Source organism: Taudactylus pleione, unplaced genomic scaffold (genome assembly GCF_031769625.1).
Source record: "Taudactylus pleione unplaced genomic scaffold, aTauple2 ptg000370l, whole genome shotgun sequence".
Classification (NCBI taxonomy): Eukaryota; Metazoa; Chordata; class Amphibia; order Anura; family Myobatrachidae; genus Taudactylus; species Taudactylus pleione.
The window spans coordinates 4,337,109-4,359,004 of record NW_028284771.1 but is presented as its reverse complement, the minus strand read 5'-3'; the positions used below and the strand labels follow the sequence as shown (position 1 = coordinate 4,359,004).

General features: G+C 46.7%; 1 protein-coding gene across 4 annotated transcripts in view; it reads right to left on the bottom strand.

The window, feature by feature from the left end:
* ERAP1 (endoplasmic reticulum aminopeptidase 1) overlaps window positions 1-21,468 on the bottom strand; it is a 74,464-nt gene extending 52,996 nt beyond the window's left edge. For 2 of the 4 annotated variants that reach the window (XM_088444626.1, XM_088444628.1), the window contains exon 1: window positions 21,379-21,468. The gene's annotated coding sequence lies outside the window, so the exon portion shown is untranslated. The remainder of the gene's footprint in view (window positions 1-21,378) is intronic. The other 2 variants (XM_088444629.1, XM_088444627.1) reach the window with 2 other exon arrangements.
* Between the last annotated feature and the right edge of the window lie 428 nt (window positions 21,469-21,896).

Sequence of the window (21,896 nt, the reverse complement as noted above, 5' to 3'; positions counted from 1 at the left end):
AGGGCCAAACATTAAAAGACAAATAGATCTCAAATAATTAAATAGTCCCACCTTGTATAAACACACACACTGTATTGCCCTCTGTTTATCACATGAATGTCAAGTTAATGATTAATAATATTAACTGTAATGAAGACTAATGCTAGGTACCCACTGACAAATACAATGGCCGAACAATTGAGCGGGAAATTTATCTGCTGCACGTCGGCCAGTGTGTACCCGCGATATGTCGGTGAACATCGTCGTTCACCGACATATCGTATTGGCTGTGTTGCACAACCGATGGACAGATATGTCTGCAGACATATCTGTCCATCGGCAGGTGTGTACTGACCCCCCATACACGCACAGCGGCAGCCGGGAGGAGGGGGGTGAGACACGCCCCCAACCTGTCCACCGGCCACTGGGTCCCACCCCCCAGCCGGCGGGACCAGAGGGCAAAAGCAGATCAGATGCGTTCAGATGGCAGACGTCTTTTAGAGGCTTTCTCCAGGACTCCACTGAATGCCGTTGACAGTTGCCACTTCTGACCCTCCTCCACCACCACCGCTGACCAGCTTACACTGCCCAGCATCTATACTCCTAGCTGAGCTCTCCTACCTTGCTCTGGGCCGCCTCTTCACTGCAGACGGAGCACTGCCATTCATATCGGCACTGTGGACGCCATCTTTACATCCCCTACCCCGAGGATCCTCCTGCGTCCTGACGGCCTACCGCTCTGCCCGGACACCCCCGCTCCATCTACACTCTGCTCCTGGTGTCGGACCGCGGCCTCTGCTAGCCCGGGGGGTCGCGACGGCTGGCCGCGCACACCCTCCGTGACACCGGGGACTCCCTGTCCTGCAGGCCTCCTTTGCAGGCTTCTCCTCTCCCGCAGAGCCACTACCATCCGACACTCCGCAAGGCCTTACAATTGCAGTTGTGAACGGCCCAGCCCTCTGCTCCTGGGCACATACAGAGACTGTCCTGCATCCTGCCTTTCTGCAGAGGTCCCTGTAGTCTCAGTGATCTTCCCACTGTTCCCAGGATCACCTGCAGTCAATACTGCCTCTACCCTGGATGACTGATAACCAGGCAACCCTGACCAATTAAGTCCTTTGCTTCCAGCTGCTTCTGGGACTTGTAGTGCCACAACATTGGTTTTGTCCTGTGCTTTCTCCTCATCTGTCTCACTCCCTGTATGTGGTATGTGGCTTACCTCCTTAGCCTACCACTACCTCCACACCCTGTGACTCTCTGCTACTGAGGTCCACACTTCACTCCTTCTGCTATATTATATTGCTGTGACACTCCCCAGCCACCTGGTGTTTTGAGGCTGCTCATACTTGCAAGACCTGCTACCAAGAGACTACTATATTTTGTCTCATCACTCGGCTAGCTGACATGTATGAACTGATTTTTCAACTCTCCCTCCAAACCCCGTAAACGACTGCGGAGATTTAACTTAATTTAGTTATTTTTATTTTTCCTGATTCACTCCTTTACATATATTAATATCTATCATGCTGAGAGGGAAGAAAACCGCTGACGGAGACCTCACCCCTTATCTTACGAAACAGAAGCCCCCACCAGTCTCCGCGATGGCTCCACCCGACCCAGCTCCTGACCATTTCAACTCAGAGTCAGAAGATGATCTTGCAGAGATTTTCTCGGCCTAGTTAAGAAACGTAATATCTGTCCAGGCTCTCCACGCTATGCTAGCAGATATCTCAACCATTGGGAACAGAACAGACCATCTGGAGCGCAGAGTAAATGTAGTAATCACTTCTCAACAATCCTTTGATACTGATCTCACTCAACTTCGCCATGAGGTTGCCCAGATCCAAGAAGGTTTGGAGGACCAAGACAATAGAGGCAATAATATACGTTTCAGGGGCAGACCTGAAGACATTGAGCTCCCTCACCTGGAACTGTATCTCAAAGGCCTGTTCATGCAGCTTTCCCCTACGACCCCAGAGGATCAACTACTCCTTGACCGGGCCCACTGCACTGAAAGAGGCCCATAAGCTTTCTTTGATAACCTTTAGAGACTCTGCCCTCCAGATATTTCAAGACATTTCCCAGATGACCTTGGCTAAGAGTAAAGACCTTAAACCCTTCACCGCCCTACTACGCCGCCACAACGTCAGATACTGTTGGGGTTACCCCTTTCATCTCCTGCTCTGGCATCAGAATCAACTCCATGTGGCTGGATCTCTCTCTGAGGCCCAGTCTGATTTGCCACACCATCGGTCCTACTTCCACAAAGTCCTCGCCAGACGACGTCTCTACGCCCCCCTCCATCTGAATGGTCCACGGTCCCTAGATCTTCCAGGACATCTACTCCAGCTTCCGAAACTTGAACTCTTCTAAAGGTTTACTGTTTTTAGTGCATTGAGATGGGGCCCTCCAATTTGCGGAGATCTGCCCCTCCCTATGTAGATTCTCTAATGTTGTCTTGCTGTGCGCCCCTGGACCCGGCCTAATCCTCCCTTAGTTCCTCCTGTAGTCAATCCTGAAGAGACGTGTCTAGCGTCGCACCACTGAGACTTTAATTTTCCTATGTAATCTCCTAATGTTTGATGTGATTGGTGAATTGTTTTGAACAGTGTCCTACCTGGTTTATTTCGTTACATGTGTTTGTTATTTTTCTATATGTTCATTTGTGTTTTTTTTTTTTATATTTTTTTGCCATCCCACTCCCCCAATTTGTTCTTTCTGTTCTTCATACTGAGATTTAGTCATGCCCTATACCATTACCCCTGACCTTTTACCCCTACCTTTTTTTTTTTACTTCTCATACTCCACATACATTTTGTTGAATTTTTCATTTTTGTATCTTTAGGGTTGTGGGAGGGTCCCCCCTCTCTCTCTCATGTCACCTTTACAGAATTGCGACTTCACTTTGCCATGCCCCTTCCGGGTTTTATAGCCACCTGCTAACCTATGTGCCTTCCCAACGCATAGCATCCCTTCCCACTGTCAGCATCTATGGCCCTGTCCCTTGGTGTCAGTAGGCCGCACCTCCCCCCCCTCCTTCATTCCGGTCTTCCCTCCTTTTCCAACAGGACAATCTTTCTTTTCTTCAATCTTTGAGGATCTCCTATCTCTCCCTACCTATCAATTTCCGATTATTTCTTTCTTTAGCTACCTTCTTGACTGTCGCACATGGGTCTTAAACTAATCGCGTTTAATGTGAAGGGTCTTAACAGCCCCCAGAAGCGCACCAAGCTTTTTTCTACCCTTAACATTAACAGGGGTGACCTGGTGTTCTTGCAGGAGATCCACTTTTTGCGAAACCTCCACCCAGAGTTACGCTTTAAGGCATACCCTACTACCTATCACGCCTGTGATGCGAAACAAAAAAACAGGTCATTGCTAACCTCATGGCCCGACACCTCACTTTTGATCTGATTGACTCCCAACGGGATAAAGAGGGTCATTTTCTAATACTTATAGGCAATCTCGACAACACTTTGTGCACTATTGTTAACAGATATGCTCCTAATCAAAACCAACATGCTTTTTTTTTACTAAATTAGATACTCTCCTATCCCGTAAGCGGCAGGGCCCTCTTATTTTGTCAGGGGACTTTAATGCGGTCCTTCACCCCACATTGGATAGATCTACCTCGGGAGCCACCAACTCTAGCGTGGTGGACCTCTGCAATTCCAAAGCTCTCCTTGATCTCATGAAGTCCCAACTTGTTTACGACTCCTGGCGGGTTCGGGAACCCCTAACTCTGGATTACACTTTCTTATCCCAAGTACATAGCTCCTACTCCCGCATAGATATGATTTTGCTCAGCCATGACCTAGCTCTCTGCCTCATGAATGTTCAGGTCTATCCCTTGATCTGGTCTGACCATGCAACTATCTCAGCTGACCTGTCAGGTGTCACGGACCGCCCACGTCCATTGACGTGGCACATGAACGACTCTCTCCTCCACAACCAGGACGTGGTGACACGACTTAATAAACTGCTTATGGACTATTTTCAGTTAAATGCCCTCCAGATACCTCCCCTTCGACTGTCTGGATGGTCCATAAGGCGGTACTGTGGGGGCACCTGATTAGCATGGCCTCCAAAATAAAATAAGATTTTCTAAACCGTACCAATACTCTCTCAATTAAACTCCAACAGCTGGAAGCCCAGCACAAACAATCTCCTGACCCCTCTATCTTGAAGAAGCTTCTTACTGTCCGGCACTCCCTTGCCCTCCTATTCTTCCAACATTCTGCTAAACGCCTCATATGGCTCCACCAGACATTTTGCGAAAAAGGTGATAAGGCGGAGAAGATCCTGGCCTCTAGGCTTCGTTCAGTGTGAACACATAAGAATATTCTCATGATCAAAAACTATAAGAGTCTCCTTCTCCATGTCCCTGCTGCCATTCGATCTGAATTTCAAAACTACTATAGCAAGTTATATAACTTGCAATCTGTCTCCCCCCCTCCTCTACCCCACCTATTGATGCAGCAATCGAAAACTTTCTTGCTGCCGCTCACCTCCCCCAACTATCCCAGGAAAACCTGGATGACTTGAGCAGAGAGATCTCAGAGGAAGAAAAAGAAGCGTCTAGTAAAGAGCAGAAATTGGGTAAATCTACTGGGCCTGATGGCTATGCTGCTACATACTATAAGAAGTTTGGAGGTCTCCTACTTCCCCACCTGCACTCCCTTTTTAACAATGTTCTACGAGGAGAGACCTTCCCTGCGGAAACGCTTGAGGCCCAAATTGTTGTGATACCTAAAGAGGGCAAAGACCCCAGTGTTTCTGCCAGCTATAGACCTATTTCCCTGCTTAACTTTGATGTTAAAATTTACGCGAAAATTCTGGCTAACAGGCTCAGGGCCTGATTCAGACCCGCTCGCTAGCGCTGTACGCTCGCAAGCGGCCCGATGGTTTGCGAACGTGCACGCTTCGTTCTGCGCATGCGTGAACTACTCTGTGCGATCGCAGGCCACTCGCTTATGCCTTGGTGAGCGATCACTTCCCATGTTGTCACTTTTAAATATTTGCATACGCTGGATGCGAGCGATCGCATCTAGCGAGCGGGTCTGAATCAGGCCCTCAATTTTGTCTTCCCCTCTTTAATCCACTTTGACCAAGTCGGTTTCATACGAGGTCGCCAGGCATGGGATAATACCCGCAGGACGGTGGATCTGATTCATATTATTAACTCCAGGAGATCCCCAGCTATTATTCTCTCTCTGGATGCTGAAAAATCAGTTGATATGATCTCCTGGGGTTTCATGTCTCATACGCTATGGTCCTTTGGGTTATCGGGGGTTATCGGGGGACTTCCTGTTGGGTGTCATGGGCCTCTATTCTGACCCTTCAGCTAGAGTCTCTATTAATGGAATCCCATCAGATTAATTTTCCATTTCCAATGGCACCGGACAGGGATTGAGCCTCTAGCCTCCCTTGTGCGCCTTAACCCTAGCATCAGGGGTGTACAGGTTGGGAACATCTCTAAAATTGCCCTTTTTGCGGATGACGTTCTGCTTACGCTCACTCAACCTAGGATCCCTTTGCCCAATCTTTATGACCTCCTGGATAACTATACTGCACTTTCTGGATACAAAATCAATTACTCTAAATCGGGGGCCAAGCTTTTTCATGTCCCCCCCTCGGGACGCTGAATCCCTTAAGTCCTTTTATAATTTTAAATGCCAACACAAAAAACTTAAATACCTTGGGATCTTCCTGACTTCCCATTATAACATGCTATATCAGGAAAACTTCCCACAACTTTTCACAAAACTACACGCAGACCTGACCTCTTTGAAGAAACTTATCATTTCGTGGCTGGGCAGTATCATTTCTGTCAAAATGAATATTCTTCCTAAATGGCTCTGTCTATTCCAGACAGAGCATTACCTGCTTTATTTGGAGTGGTAAGCCCCCCAGGTTATCTTCTGCCATTGTTAAAAAGCCTATATCAGGAGGTGGTAGGGGTCTTCCAGGTTTTAAACTTTATTACTTGGCTACCCACTTCTCTCAAATTGCTTCATCCTATTCTCCCCCTGGAACAACTTCCTCGCTTGACATTGAAGCCAGCCTTATTAATTTCCCGGATCTGTCCGCTCTCTGGGGCTTATAAAAGATATACCGCCCCCCCTCCTCCAGCCTCCCTCCTACTCTTCAATGTCTACTACATCTGTGGAAACTATACTCCGTTAAGATCTCCATCACCTTTCCTATATCCCCTCACACCCATATGGAACAATCCATGTTTTCCACCGGGCCTAAAAACGACTCGCATAACACGGTGGACACATCTGGCCATCAAATTTCATGTGGATTTTAGCACAGGTGGGTTTGGCTTTCCTTCTCAGAACTACAGTCGAAAGCTCCTACAAACCCCTCCGCCCCTTCGAATACTGCCAAATACGACACTTTCTACAATCTATGCCACAAGATTCACTTATATGTACTCTGAACGCCTCTGCAGGTTCCACCCAATGTCCAAAGGAATGATTTCCCAAATATATGGTATCCTTATTGATGCTGCTTTTCCAACTCGTAATCCACACAAATCTTCTTGGGAGGCGGACATTGGCCCTCCACCAGACGAGGAAGCTTGGGACGACATGAGACAGGCTATTGCCAAATCCTCTATTTCTACACAGTTTAGGGAAACATCATACAAATTATATTGCCGCTGGTACTATACCCCAGTGCGACTCTCACAAATGTTTCCTTCTGCCTCACCCTTCTGCTGGAGAAATTGTGGCCTCCGGGGTACTCTTACCCATATCTGGTGGACTTGCCCGGTCCTTAAATATTTTTGGACCTTGGTCCATACCCTTATAAACAAGCTGTTTGAAGCTCCGACCCCACAGGATCCATGGATTTTTCTACTATGCTACCCTCCTCCCAATCTTTCCAAGCGCTCTCAGAAATTGTTGTCCCATATTCTAATAGCTGCCAAACAATTAATAGCTCGCCATTGGAATAACCCTCTCCCGCCATCTCTGCTTTGAAATCGCAAATCTGGCATATACTGCGGCAACCATCTATTTACCCAAGAGTGGGTTCCATGGCTCTCCTGTGAGGTCACCCCTCACTCTTGACCCCTACACTTCCTCCACTGAACCATACTCGCCCCACCCTTTCTTGCTTTATTACTGTACCTTGGATAGGTACTCCTCGTTTTTTTAATATCTTATAAACATCCTCAAGATGTCCTAATCTCAAGTACCCAGTTTCTCTCCCTTACACCTCCACCCCCCCTCCTATCTTACCCCCTGTAACCTGTTTTCTATTGATTTTGTTTGCATGTTCAGATTTCTTATGTATTCTCTCTATATATTTGAAAATGTGGCTCATTGTTGAGGCTATTTGCACTCATGTCTGTTTATATGCTCAGTCTGTTTATTCTAATGAGCGCTTTAAATAATTGAAAAAAAAAAAATCCACCAAGTGCAAAATAGGCCATTGTATTGTATGTGGCCACATCATAAATGCTGACGGCCCCCTGTGATCATCAGTTGACCTATAAAAATGTACGGAAAGAAATGCATACTATTTCCACCTGACTAACAGCAACGGTGCCTGCACACTTGCCTGATACGAAGGCTGCTTGCACACCTGCCCGACAGTAAGGGTTCCCATACACCTGGCCGACAGCAAGGGTACCCGCACACCTGCCCGACAGCAAGGGTGCCCGTACACCTGCCCAACAGCAAGGGTGCCCGTACACCTGCCCATCAGCAAGAGTGCCCGCACACATGCCCGACAGCAAGGGTGCCCGCACACATGCCCGACAGCAAGGATGCCCGCACACATGCCCGACAGCAAGGGTGCCCGCACACATGCCCGACAGCAAGGGTGCCCGCACAACAAGGGTGTCCAAACACTTACCTGACAACATGCCTGCCTAACAAGTGTATCTGCACATGTGCCCAACAAGGGTGCCCATACAATTCTACAAGGCTGTCAAATACACCTGCCAAACAATAAGTGTCCCTGGAAACTGTTTACAAGTATCATTATGGAATATGGACAAATACTAATATTTACATCCAGGACACAACTGAAGAAAACGTTAACCAAGTGGTGATGTAAAGTGTACAGGTGGTACCGTAATCAGTGGGCCTCAGATGTGGACGCAATGGTGATATTTACGGAACTTGAACGATTGTTAGCCATTGGCCCATTTCGCGTGCCTGTAAGCCGCACAGCGATTGCTTTGCAATTACGCTCACACAGAGGATTCACTCGCAAACTGAGTGACAGGTAGTCAGTGTTTGGAGGAGGTAACGAGGGGTGGTTAGGAAAACGCAGGCCTGTCAAACTGTTTAAACACTGCTTTTTTGGGGGCACAAATTATCCACTGCATCCTTGCTCACTACAGGAGAGCCATCTGCGTATCTGGAGACCGACAGCTTAGACTTACTCAGAAGGCTGATGGACGCCTGATCTGCATTGATGTTTCCAGTTTTGTGCGTGAGTGGCGTATAGTAGATGCTGTTAGTGGGTGTCTCTAAGCACTGGGCAGCGAGTCATTAGCATATTTTCGGAATTGTGATCCTTGAGAGATTGCAGCTGCAATGGTATTTGTGCCCACATCTGAATCAGTCCCCCAGTATGGGGGCAAGAAGAAGTGCTGCAAGTTCCCCATCCAGGACCTAACTCTTACCATAAATGTGTGAGAGACTGTTGCAGATGAGTTACATAGAGGACTAAAAGGGATTGTGCGACCACCTTCAGATTTATAGATGGTGATAGAGATACGGTCCCCATGCTGGCAATGGGCAATCATCTTCCAGCTTCAGCAATGCCTTCCAGGCATCGCCGAGTGTAATATGTATTCTCAGACTGGCCATCGTACATACGCATAACACAGCAGTCCGGCGCTGGCAGCCACAGGCTGTGCAAAGAAATCAAAGAAAATCACATAATTTGCACTCCCAGATTGCATTATAATCAGTAAATATGCAAATCCACAGTAACCCATAGCAGGAGATCTATCAAATATAGGTGGAGGCTCCGGAACCTCTATCCTGGCTCTTAAGATCCTCCACCTATATTTCAAATACCTACACTTTTGACATAGGAATCTGGTGAAGCCACCACCTACTTGCGTGATGTATGAAAAGGTTTTATTGATTAGCTTTTATTCTTATTATTGTGTAAATAAATGTCATTTTCATTGCACCATTTGGGGATTTTTTGCTTATTAAGTATGGTATGACAACTGCCTACAAGCAATAATACTGACAGCTTATTTACTACAAGCCTGACATTTTCTTCATTCTTGCAAGCATAAAACAAGGGGACATTCACAGCCATGAAACACCAGTGTACACTTAGGGCCTAATTCAGAGCCGGACGCTATTTGCAGACGGTCGTTCCAGAAAAGGGGCCGGCTATTTAAATTGAGCGCTCGCTCTTTGCGGTTTGTTGACGCCTCTATGTCTGAGCGAGCGAACGAAAAATGCTCTCGCTATTTTGTAAAGACGCCCCTTTGCCGTTCGCAACACACCTCATCTCCGGTATTTATTAGATTAATCGGGTACATCGAAAGGCATCTGAACTGCTCTCAATGCTTGTGGTAGGTTTTTCTTACCGCTATCACTGCGAGCAGTTCAGGCTAAAAGACAACCAAGTGACGTGGTCGATGACGCTCCTTTACTACTTATGCACTCCCATTAAACGCCATTTTCACCGTTTGGCACGCCTGCGTTCGGATCTCCTCTCCCCCGTTTTCAAGCACCTTCCCCTGTTACCACCCACAAACGGTACATTCTGTCAATCAAATTAGCAGCCCCTCGCTGTTTTGCGAGCGCACAATTTCCGACCGCAATGACTGGTTTGCGCATGCGCATTACGACCCATATGCATGCGCAGTTGTGCGAACATCGCTCAGAGCGAACGAGCGGCCGCTTACGAGCAGCTCTGAATCAGGCCCTTAGAACAGCTGGCTTTTCTTTGCAATATATTTTTTTATTAAGTTTTAAAACCGACAAATCAATTAAAGTGACCACAGGTGGAAAATGAGTATAAGGGTATATAACAACAGAATCTAATACAGGGAACAGCAGTATACCACATATGATAGATAAATAAGAGACAAATACGGAAGATACATACAGAAATAAACCATAACTAAATACCAATTAGGTATTAGCTACCTCATATGCCATAGAGGACTCAAATTCCAACCATGGAAACCAGAGTGAGCGGAATTCCTGCTGCTTCTCAGCTCCCAGAAGGAGGTCATCCATGGTCATGTATAGGTCTAATCTAGTGAACCAATCTTTTACTTTAGATAGGGAGATGGACCTCCAACGTACAGGAATAACTGCCTTTGCAGCAGATATTTGAGTAGGGATTTCTTATATGATGCCTCAGTACTAGGAGAATAGCTGGCTTTTATTAGATGGACTATCACTTGTATTTTATTTTTATTCATATATATTAAAAACCATGTGACAGAGTGACATTCTATGCCAAAGAGTACTGATCTTTATCCGCTTATATATCTATATCAATTACATATCTTGGAGTTATCCATGGCTACTTCTTCTCCTTCAAACCACCCATTCAGTACCTTTTGCAGTCTTGCCGTTTCCATCTCAAAAATATTTCCAGGATCAGATTAGGGATGAACATTGGACATCAAATTATTGCCGGGCTTCCGACATCAAATCCAGCGATGCGATGGCAACTAGCCATCCTATCGCAATCATTCAATAGTATAACCATCGCGATGGTTATACTAGCATCTAAAAAGGGGATGGAGCCTCTGGAAAAGGGGGAAGAGCCTTGCGACACCGCCGCCCACATCACTGTGGGTGCCAGCCCAGCATTCTCCAAGATGCTGGGTTGTCCCCAGGCTCCCCCTACACTTTGAATAGACACCATGCGCATGGCATCTATTCTCCTGCTGCGCTGCTATGCTATGCAGAACAGTGGTGCAGAGCAGCAGTGTGTGCTAACACAGCCAGCCACAGGATGGGCATCGGAAAGCTGCATCTGATGGCTGGTAACCATCGAATACCCAGTATTTGATAGAAAAAGTACTTCCATCGAATCGGAAACTTTGATGGTTGCTAACCATCGCCTTCCGATGTCCATTCCTAGATCAGACCCTTTCTCATCCTGGATGCTACTAAGACTCTCTTCCACTCACTAGTCATCTCTAGATTGGCCTACTATAACCTTCTCCTATCTGGACTCCCTGACACCCTCCTTTCTCAACTCCATTGTGTCCTCAATTCTGCTGTCCATTTTATCTTTCTCTCCAAACGTACTACATCTGCCTCCCCCTTCAGGACCCAATTCAAGCTTCTCACACTCAATTACAAAGCCACCACCCATTCCTCTCCCATTTACATCTCTGACCTTATCTCCCTTCACACTCCTGTCTGCCCTCTTTGCTCTGCTCTGTTGAATGCTGCCTCTCCTGCCAACTGATTACTTCCTCTCACGACCACCTCCAAGATTTTGCACGTGCTGCTCCCTGTCTACCTCTGGAATTCTCTACCTGTAAAGATCGGTAAAGATGATGTATGGCAATATTGAAGCGGGGGATACTAAAAACCCACTATCGAATGAGAAAAATCTTTCAAGAAAGCATAATATGAATTTCTGTCATTGATAGTTACAATAGACTAGCATCGAATTTAGAGCAATGGCGATACTAATCAATGTAAAAGCCTTCTCCGTTTCCTCTCCACTACTGCAGGACCTCCTTGTGGCACCAAAGCACCTGTTACAGAATCCCGAGGATCTTCTGCCAATAACGGCCATCCGCTGTTCCCTTAGTGGTGTTCATACCGGTACTTAGGTGGCCGCAAGGACTTAAACCTCCAACAGTAGAGGATTACACAACTGATGGAAGACTGCAGAACTGCTGGCTGGAGACAAGTTAATGCTATGAAGTTGCAGTCCTACCAGTGCAGAAACTAGCTGGAGTGAAGAAGCAGGCAGAATGTAACTTGTACAGGAACGGTGGTAAAAGTACACTGGCAGCGGCAAGTGGTGATGGTCTTAGGTGCAGCTAGGGACTATGGTGCGACTGGTTGCCAGTCATAAAGCGGCTAAACACTGGGTGGATAGTCGCTAGCTATGGAGCAGGAATGGCCGGAACTGTGGTACAGGCTATGGAGAGAATGACTATGGATTCCGGTGTGGCTAAGCCACAAAGTCTGGAATGACTGGTCCGTGGACGGTGATACGGCCTATGCTGCAGATTGGGGAACAACAGGACTAAGCACAATAATGTGGCTGGGCAAATGGCTGATGTAGCAGACTAAGGCCCTCATTCAGAGCCGTTCGCTATTTGCGGTCGTTCGTTTAAAAACAAGGGGTGGCTATTCAAATGATCCGTACGCACATTGCAGTCTGTTCACACCTCTAAGTCTGAACGAGCGAGCAAAACATACGCTCGTTTATTTGTTCAAAACGCCCCCTGGCCGCTCGCATCCTACGTCATGTCCGCTATTTATTAGATTAATCGAGTACATCGACCAGCGTATGAACTGCTCGCTATTCTTGTGGTTGGTGTTTGCTACCACAAATTTGCGAGCAGTTCTGGCTATAAAATAACCCAGTGACGTGGTCAATGACGCTGCTGTTTTAAATATACACACCCATAAAACGCCCGTTTTGACCTTTAAGCACGCCTGCGTTCGGATCTCCACTCCCCATTTTCAAGCACCTTCCCCTGTTACCACCCACATACGCCTCATTCTGTCACTCAAAATAGCAGGCACTCGCTATATTGCGTACCAACGATTTTTGGCCGCACTGACTGGTTCGCGCATGCGTACTAAAAACCGTACGCATGCGCAGATGTGCAAACATCGCTCGGAACGAGCGTACTGCCGCTAACGAGCGGCTCTGAATGAGGGCCTAAGGTCCAAGGTGCGGCTGTGGTATGATAGACAGGTGATCACTGATGCGGCTTATACCGCAGGCTGGAGGCAGCGAGAAGGAGACCTTTGCTAGCTTAAAGCAGCTGACCACTGGCTGACGCGGCTTTGACATAGGCTGAGATGCGGTATTGCCACGGACTGAGGAAGAGTAGGCCGCAGCTACAGGTGGAATCACAGCAGATAGTAAAAACTTTGGGGGTCATTCAGACCCACTCGCGAGCGGCAGTACGCTCACAAGTGGGTTGATGTTCCCCACTGCGCATGCGCACGACGGAGGGAGCTCCGTCGTGCGCATGCGCGAGACCCGGCGAGCGACGGGCTTCCCATCGCTCCGGGTCTCGCACCAAAGGGGGCGTGCTGTCGATGTTGATTGACAGCACGCCCCCTTTGGTGGGCGTGCCGGGGGTGTGCCTGCCAGACGGAGGCGTTCCCATGGGAACGCCTACCGTCTGAAGCCGGCCCCACTGACATCACTAGTGATGTCAGTGGGAGTGATTTTGGCTCTGATAGAGCCAAAATCACTCCAGGGCTTGTGGCTGGGAAACCCGAGCGCAGGGTTTCCTTCGCAAGTCCGATGGTCGCGATGGTCAAGACCATCGCGACCATCTTGTTGGACGCTCGTATATGCTGTGGGTGGTGACCCACAGCTACACGAGCGTCCAGGAGGACACTCCATTTTAATGGAGGAGGGCCCTGATTCAGAGCGAGTGCTCTGGTCAGAGCGTCCGGCTCTGAATCAGGCCCTTTGATCGCAGAAACTGTAGAACAAGGTAAGACCGGCTAAAACTCGAGCTTCTGAACACCAGGCAACACAAGTTCTCGAGAAGTCAGGCAATATCACCGGCAGAAAGTGTACGGCTGGCTGTAACTTAGCAGAAGCAGGGACCAATGAAAGCAAGCCCTGCAGACACAGCCTCCTTGATGACTGAATGGATTGCAGCTGTGAGCTGCACACACACTGACGGCGTCCCAGCAACAGCAACAGCCGGGACTAGAGCTAAGGTAAGGGTGGACAATTAGCGCCCCCCCCCCCCAGCTGTTGTTGAGCTACACATCCCAGCATGCCTTGCCACAGTTTTGCTAACTGTTGCAAGGCATACTGGGATGTGTAGTTCAACAACAGCTGAAGGTCCGATTATTGCCCACCCCTGATCTAAGGCATAATGCAGCGTCCCAGTCACCTAATACAGCCGGGTCCTGCAACCAAGATGATGCGCTGCCATGGATCTTAACAGCACCTCCTTTTATCCCTTCTGGGGCGCATTTTGTTTCTCCTCCTGGCCAGACGCGGTTTCTGCAGTTGTACGGATGTTAGTGTCCATGTTCAGATAAACATCCTGCGCCTCCATAGGACTGGTGCAATGTCCGATGCTGTGACTTTTTACCCAAAGCGGTCTCTGAACGAATTACATCAGCTGCGGTATTAGCATAAACAGGCAGTCGCTCTGCATAAAAAGCTGCCGTGGCTTAAGTGCCCACCCCTGAATCAGGCCCATAATTGGAATTTGCATTTTCTTATGATGTCAGCCAGTGATTAAAGCTGGCCATCCGCTATACAATTTTCTGTCAGATATCTGTCCAATCTGGTTGGTTGGAATGAAAACCTGGTAATGTATGGGAGCAAATGACAGTCGTCCATTTGCTCACAAACACTGGAAAATAGCCAAAAATTATCGTTCAGACAAATTGGTTAAAACACACAAATGTAACCAATTTGAACAATTTATTTTGTCCTTTTTTCAGTGTTTAAAACCATATGATCGACTGTCATTTGCATCGCAGGGTGCCTGTAGCTCTACTGCAGAGCCGCCTAGAACGTCCAAGGGACCCTGCAGCCTGTGCAGGTGTCCAGAGCATCCTTGGGAGGCTATAGCACAGCTCCACTTCCTAGAGCCAGCGGCCACCGCCTCCTAGGTGTAACACCATGATACCGCAAGTTTAGGGGCGGAGCCGGTACAGGGCACACTGCCTCTCTAAACTGCTCTAAATATACCATTAACATTTTTTTACCAATTGATATTACAGTACATGTAATGTGTTAACTACTTGCTTTCAGATGTTTAATTAATACCACAAGCTTTGCAGTTTTGAGTGGGTGGCTATTATGGTTGGGTGTTCTGATTCTGAAGAGATTTTCAGAAGGTCACGTGGTAGAATCTTGTAGGTGAAGGTGCAACAACATAATAATAAACAAAATCAGGGGTCAGCAACCTATGGCATGAGTGCCACTCTGTTTCGGAAGGCTCCTGGCGGGACCTCCTTGGCTGGCACTCACGGCACCTCCCTCTGGGGCCAGCCACTTATGCTGCCAGATGCCACAGGTGACAGCAGGAACAGATCTCGGAGCTCCGTTCCTCCATTAACTACTGCGCTCAGGGCCTGATTCAGAGCCACTCGCAAGTGGCTTGATGGTCGCCCACTGCGCAGGCGCCGCTTCCGGCGTGCGTGTGCTCGAGCCCCGCTGAGCTACTGAAGTTCAGTCGCTGCGGGGCTCGCAAGAAGACGAGGTGGCTGTCAATTTTGATTGACAGCTCGCCCCGTTTTGTGGGCGGGTAGGGGGGGTGGCCGGACAAATGCAGGTGTTCCCTTAGGAATGCCTGGCATTTGTTGGGAGGGGTTACTGACATCACTAGTGATGTCAGTAGTGGACTTCCTGCTCTATTAGAGCAGGGAGTCCACTCGGGCTTGCGGCAGCTAGACCCTACCCCAGGGTCTCGTCGCAAGCCCGATGGTCGCGATAACCGCGACGGTCTCCAGGCCGCTCGCACAAGCTGTGGGTGGTCACCCACAGCTTTGCGAGCGGCCAGAGTAAAAAAAAAACAAAAACGCCCAGATTCAGAGCGAGCGCCCGACAGCAGCTAGCGGCTCTGAATCAGGGCCTCAGCCTGAGTGTGCCTGCCCCTCTCCCTTCCCTTCCAATTGGTCAGTTGTAGGAAGGCGAGCACCACCTGACCTGCGTGCTACGTCCCGATGTACAGTGCGTTGAAGACTCCTGTGAACAAGAGAGACAGATTGGCAAGTCTGTCTCTCCATTGCAGAACACCAAGGAAAGTGTGGGAGGGAGGTCTCATATGGAATTACTGTGGGGGAGGGGGCTAGGGAGAGATACTAATTAAATGACTGCAAGTTATTTAATGAGTTTTTTTTGTGGGGGGGGGGAAATAAGTCTGTTTTTTAAAAGTGAGCCCTAAGGCTCGTTGCCGGTAGGGAGACCTAGGGCTTCATTCAGAGGCGGCCGTACGGTCTATGACCGCACGACCGCCTCGATGTTTGTCCAGTGCGCATGCGCACGAGGGAGCCGGCTCCTTCGTGCGCATGCGTGAGACCCGCTACGACCGACAGCGCCAGTCGTAGCGGGTCTCTTTCCAAAGGGGGCGAGCTATCGATGTTGATTGACAGCTCGCCCCGTTTGGAAGGCGGGCCGGGGGGGTGGCAGCCCAAACGGAGGCATTCCCATGGGAACGCCTGCCGTTTGGGGGAGGCCCCACTGACATCACAAGCGATGTCAGTGGAGAGCTTCCGGCTCTGACAGAGCCAGAAGCTCTCCGGGGCTTACGACAAGTGAGACCCTACCCTAGGGTCTCGTCGTAAGCCCCGATGGTCATCACCCTAGCGGTCGTTAGAGCTGTGGGAGTAAACCCACAGCCTAACGACCGAAACAGAGGCGGGCGGTCAGGATGCAAGCGGCCGCCCAGTTTCTGAGCGATCGCTTGCATCCTCCAACCGCCTCTGAATGAGGGCCCTAATTCTTACATGTCGGTGCTATTGAAAGGACATTGGGGCTTGTTCAGGACAAGAATGTACACTCATTGTTAGGTTAGGCTGTCTTTGTTCATGTACCTATCTTAGTTTTCCAAAATAGGGCCCAGACAATCACCAACTGGACATAAGAGGAACCACAGGTAATAAGCTTCAAAATCAGGTTGGAGAGAGCAGAACATTGTGCTAACTGTCCTGATTCTGGCAGGACAGTCCTGAATTTCGGTGACTGACCTGGTTAGTCACAAATGTTATTTTACTGCAAGAACAGTTAGTAGATATGTCCTGCTCCACACCATTCTGCTTGTGAAGGGGAGGGGGCTGCGTGCCTCTAACTCTAATGTTTGTAATGGGGGCACGCCAAACTCCCAGACTGAAAAACACTGCCTACACCTGAACTAGATCACTTTACTACATAGGCAATGTGGGCGATTTGTTTTCAGAAAACAAAGCTCTATGAAGGTTACAGAAAAAACACGCAATTAAACCTGTTCTTCTAGTTTGCACATATGAACTGTGTGGGTGTTACCCGTTTTCTGAGCCATTGCCTGGAATGCTAAATACTTTTCTTCAAGCTTGAAGACTAATTATAACAAAAGTATCACTGGGTGTAAGAACTAGAATAACTTTAACCCCCTAAGCTAGCAAGAACTAAATGCAGAGCTATTTTTGTCACTAGCTCTGAAACTCAGGCACAATAATTATTTTGACTGTATAATTAGTATTTTATGTATCAAAACTAGAGACTGCTCGCAATGCACATGGAAGGTGAGAAGTCCATCCCACTGAATGTATAGTCTGAAGTAACAGGTCCTTGTAGTGGGTGAAAATGGCAGACCAGCACTAGTCTGGGAAAGTCTACACTACTTGAAGCTTATTTAAATATCTTAGTGGCTATGCACTAAGCCTTGGAGACTGATAAAGTAGTAACCAATCAGCTCCTGTCAGTTTACAGGATGTGGAGGATAAGTACTAAGCCTTGGAGAGTGATAAAGTGCAGAGAGATAAAGTGCCAGCCAATCAGCTCCTAACTGCCATGTTACAGGCTGCGTTTCAAAAATGACAGTTAGGAGCTGATTGGTTGGTACTTTGTTTCTCTGCACTTTATCATTTTCCAAGGTTTAGTACATCTCCACCTGTTTGAAAAATGACAGTTAGGAGCTGATTGGGTGGTACTTTATCACTCTCCGCGGCTTAGTGCATCTCCATGCTTGTCCCCTAAATTTTATTTTTGCATGTGTCCATAATATGAGGCACAAGAGTGCGCCTATTAAGGGCCTTAATTAGGGGTGTGCGACCAGTGCAGTGCCCCAGCTTCTTGCTGCAGGGAGCCTGTGATGTTTTCTGCATTATATGACAGTCACCATGATGTTCTCTGCATTATATGATGGTCATGGATGGTCACCGTGATATTCTCTATATTTATATGGTGGTCACTGATGCTCTGTGCATTATATGGAGTTCACTGCGATGCTCTCTGTATAGCATGTTGGTCACTGTTGTGCTTGCATTATATGGTGCCAGTGATGCTCTCTACATTATATGGCGACCACTATGATGTTCTCTGCATTATATGGCAGTCACTGTGATGTTCTCTGCATTATATGGAGGTTACTGCAATACTCTCTGTATAGTATAGTATGGTGGTCCCTACTGTGCTCTATGGTGGTTGAGGTAGTGTAGTACAGGCAGCGATGAGTCTTGAGATAGTGGAGCCCTTGCAGAATTCACCTTACAATCCACACAACTGTCTATTAGGGGCTGCCCCACCTAATTCCAGATCTTCACACGGAGCATTACAAATGTAGGGGTCTATGTAAATTTACAGGCTGTGTTTGATGACAGGAGCTGATTGGTTGGCAATTTATCTCCACTCTCTCCAAGGTTTAGTACATAGACCCCATAGTCTCTCTTAGTAATTTATTTTTCCCCCAGTACAAAATCTTACTTCAATCCCCAAACCCGGTGTGGTATAAGATAGACAGTTAAAAGGTCGACAGTGTCTAGAAAGACACCATATGTTAGACAGTCAAACGGTCGACATGGAAGAAGGTCGACTGGTATAAATGGTCGACAGGATCAAAAGACACGAAAATGGTCGACACACTAATCTTCAACACTTTTTTGTGCTTTCTTTTTTTACCCTAATCTTCACCCTAACCCTGCCCTTGGAGCCTAACCCTCCCATCCTGGTGCCTAACCCTAACCATCAGGGTAGGTGCCTAACCCTAAAAAAAGAAGTGTCGACGTTTTGAACCGTCCGCCATTTGTACCTGTCGACCTTTAGTTTGTCGACCTTTTGTCCCTGTCTAACATCTGGTGTCTTATCTAGACATGGTCGACCGTTTAACTGTCTATCTGTAGTCCGGATAAACCCATTATGGCTACCCCCTTGAGATTATTACAAAAACAAACAAATTAGACACTGGGTGATATCCCTCACTAAATGTAACTATCTGCTGCAAACGCCTCCAGCAACTAACCACTGGAAAACAGGACAAAAGGTATAGGAGCCCCTGAAATTCCCTGCCCAACTAAAATGGGAAAATAACCTCCTTACTAACATTTTGACTGGCGTGGACAATACCACTCATCATATGTTTTAATCACACGGAAATGCACAAGATGTGGCTGACATAATCAAAATTTTGTTGTCGTATGTTTTTTGGGGTAGCCCCCATATACAAATACTTTGGGTGGAAGTGCTTGCCCTGATCAACTCAGTTCTGTATCTCAAACTGACCCTCACTCCAAAATTGTCACTCTTGCTTTTAGTGTATATCCAGCTCAGGTGCCTAAAAGTGACAGATATATCCTGGGTCATATATTGATAGCTGCTATGGTGTCCTTACCCCAAGCTTGGAAAAAACAGATGCTTCCCCCTCTTAATAGAATTGTTACTAAAATACAATTCAGTTTTGAAATGGGACTACGGGCATGGCCAATTCATACTTGGCATCCTCACCCATAATTAAATGGTTTCAGTGGCATGAATATGTTACTGATGGCCTTGAAGCCCCAGCCAAGTATTCTGCTCCCTTAACAGCATCCCCATCACCGATTATGATTGAGCTACCTCAATTATCTTCACCTTAACCTACTTTTTGGGACCTTTGTACATCTGTATAGGAGCTTGAACTTGATATTGTGTACTAGCTTTGGGTGGGTACACATCAGGCGATACATTGGACGATATATCGTTCTGACGTGGTTCAGGACGATACTGTATGTCATCCATATTGCTTAGTGTGTAACCACAATCAAGTGTTCACGTGCGTCATTAGCGACATCATCCCAACTGCATATGTGTACGGCTGTCTGATATAGGGCCATTCCATGTGACAAACCAGACATTTTGATAAATTTAAAATGAAGTCCCATTCCATGAATAAGGTTGAGTAATGAATCTAGAACTTTCTTTCTTTTATCATAAATTAGTTAAAACTTAAAAAGTTGATTCTGGCTAAGTAAAGTAAAAAAAAAAAGTTATTAATTGTTGAAAAAAAAAATATTACAATGTTCTTTGTACAAAAAAACCCCAATTGTTTTGGTGACTGAGTGGGACATCCACTGTGATTGAAAGGGACATGTGCAGTTTGTTGTCTAATATAGCAAGAACTTAAGTCACGCAGTTAATTATTTTATATATATTAGTGGTACATGTACTAAAGTATGCATACGAAACCAAAAATGTATATTATTATTGAGTCATAACAAACCTTTTATACTTCCTCTTGAAATACTGCTATTCACGTGCATTTGTTTCGAATGGTAGCTAGCTTCAGAATTAGCATTTACAGAAATACTAGTGTTGCCATATATCTCTTCACCAGTCAAGGGAACACTGATGTTTTTTAGACCAAATTTACCGTGAAAAAGCAATGATTTTGTGAAATAATTTTTTTGTCAGTTTGGTTTCACTTTCTATGGAATGGCCCTATATCCTTCCATCTGGCGTTGGGTCGGCTGGGATACCTTTCGTTGTGATGTGTAAGATGACGTTTTGCCTCTTTCTGAGTTCCGTTTTTTTGGAGGGAAAAATTCGAACTCCACGTGCAAACTCGAACCTATCCGAGCCTGCACATCCCTAATATATATATATATATATATATATATATATATATATATATATATATATAAAAAAAAAAAGCACTAATCCACGGCCATCACCATTCCTAGTTTTGGGGTGCAACATGGTATGTGACCACATTGTGTAAACAGAAATCACTGGGGCTCTGCACTCACCATATTTATCTAACTTGTGTCAGCTGTTTTCCTAGGTGCTCTGCAACAGGTGTGCTTGGTAACTGTCTCACATTTAAAAGCAAAGTTGCTGTGAGTTTTAAACCTTGATAGCATACCCTGAGTTTAACACTAATGTGATGGCTATGTCCATGTTATAATTCTGAGCAATAGAGTAGGGACGTGCAGTAAAGTGGGGTCCCGTGACGGGGGCTGCAAGCTTAAATGCATTGATCAATTCATGAACCAAAACCCCACTGTTTATTATTATTGTTAGTTATTATGGTGAGTGCAGAGCCCCTGTGATTTATATATATATATATATATATATATATATATATATATATATATATATATATATTGTACAGTGTCTTCCCCATTTGCCCCCTCCCCTTTGCTTCTGTACCCATTTCCCCTTTTTCTATTTTGTACCCATATTTTATATCTAAAAATGTAATAAAAATTATTAATGTAAAAGTGAAGACACCCCAAAAACTTTTGCACTCACCCTGCAAACATTACAGTCTTCACAGTGTTGACATCTGTCTGTATTCAAGCAAGCCAAGGTGACTATCATCTATGGGGGGCCCGGAGAGTGGCCAAGCTTCAACCTGGTCACTGAGAGGGAGAAGAAACAGGTACATATTACTTTGGCCCAGGAGTGTAGTGGAGGTGTAACCCCACCCCCATTAATGCCAAGCACGCAACACAGCAACCTCCCCTCCAGTGGCCAAGTCCCCCAGCACCTGCTCCTGCCTGAAGTCTCGGCAGGCCTGGAAGCAGGGATCATTTTGTTCCTATGTGTATGTGTAAAAAAGAAAAAGGTATTTTATGGATGCATGTAGAGAAAAGTTGGAGAGGAATTGTTATCACTACAGAAAATGCAGATTAGTTAATCTCATGTCAAAGTAAAGTGTGGCCAAACCATGGTAATATGTTGGACAAATGTAATGCTGGCCATACACCTGCACGACCAGCATTTACACACGACTAACCATCCGACTCCCCAAAGCTCCCTGGCAGTCC